Source organism: Mandrillus leucophaeus, unplaced genomic scaffold, assembly GCF_000951045.1.
Source record: "Mandrillus leucophaeus isolate KB7577 unplaced genomic scaffold, Mleu.le_1.0 Scaffold137, whole genome shotgun sequence".
Lineage (NCBI taxonomy): Eukaryota > Metazoa > Chordata > Mammalia > Primates > Cercopithecidae > Mandrillus > Mandrillus leucophaeus.
This window is the reverse complement of record NW_012101332.1, coordinates 2,159,546-2,161,156: the sequence shown is the minus strand read 5'-3', so window position 1 is coordinate 2,161,156 and position 1,611 is coordinate 2,159,546.

The window sequence follows — 1,611 nt, the reverse complement described above, 5'->3', positions numbered from 1 at the left end:
TGGAACTCTTCTGTCTTTACTGTGGTGATGCATACATAAACCTATGCATGTGATGAAATTATATAACTAAATTGCATATAGTGAACTGTATGACTAAATACACATGTACACTCAATGCAAATAAAGCTGGGGATATTTGAATAAGATGGGTAGACTGTATTAACGTCAATATCTGGTTGTAGTATTGGACTAGCATTTTGTAAGATATTACCATTGGGGGAAACTGGATAAAGGGTGCACAGAATCTCTCTTTATTATTTCTTTCTTTCTTTTTCCTTTTGAGACAGGGTCTCGCTCTGTCACCATGCTGGAGTGCAGTGGCACCATCACAGCCCACTGCAGCCTCCACCTCCCAGGCTCAAGTGATCCTCCCACCTCAGCCCCCTAAGTAGTTGGAACTACAGGTGGGTGCCACCACACCCAGCTAATTTTTGTATCTTGTGTGTGGAGATGGGCTCTTGCTATGTTGCCCAGGCTGGTCTTGAACTCCTGGACTCAATCCTCCTGCCTTGGCCTCCCAAAGTGTTGGGATCATCGGCATGAGCCACTGAGCCTAGCCTGAATTTTTGCTTATAACAGCATGTGAGTCTTTAATGACCTCAGTCTCAAACATTTCTATTAAGAAAACTCAGGGGGAAAAAATAGAAATCTTCAGGAAGCAGATGACCTACTTGAACGTTTAAGCAGGGGAAAAGTGGGCAGGGTTAAGGAAGACACAAGAGGTAGCGGTGCACCCAGAGGCCCGTATCAGGGGGAGCTGTTAGCACTCCTAGGCATGACAGAACAAAGACTGTGGCTGTCGATAGAGGATCACAGCCACTGTCAAACTCCAGACTTGCAGGGGGCAGCCAGCAAATAGAAGAATAAATACCCCCACCTTGCTCTCTGCCCTCCCTCAATCTCCTGTCAGCACCTCCACTGGCTAAATACAACCATAAGCCAGAGGGCAGGCAAGCCTCAGAGGCACAGATCAGGAGGGGTCAGTGAACACCAGCACAGCAGCAACGTGGCAGAGGGTAAGGACAACGTTTTACAAAGCCGTTATCAGAAGCTCTAGAGAACAGTTTCTCCCGGTGCAGGGACTCTCACACCTGTAATCCCAGCACTTTGGGAGGCCAAGGCGGGTGGATCACTTGAGGTCAGGAGTGCCAGACCAGCCTGGCCAACATGGCGAAACCCCGTCTCTACTAAAAACACAAAAATTAGCTAGGTGTGATGGTGGGTGCCTGTAATCCTAGCTACTTGGGAGGCTGAGGTAGCAGGATTGCTTGTACCCGGGATGCAGTAAGCTGAGATTTCGCCACTGAGTTCCATCCTGGGTGACACAGCGAGACTCTGTCTCAAAAAAACAAACAAAAAGAGAAGCTCTAGAGGTTGGATTAATGTACTTTTTAAGGAAGTCTCACAAATGATCTACCCAACCAGCAACTGAAGAAGCAGTGAGCTACCATTTCCTTCATATCCAGTGAGTTTGTTTTGTTTTACTGTTTAGTTAGGTAGAATTCATTCTCCTTGTAAGAAATTAAAATATGGCCAGGCACAGTGACTCATGCCTGTAATCTCAGCACTTTGGGAGGCCGAGGTGAGCAGATTGCCTGAGGTCAGGAGTTC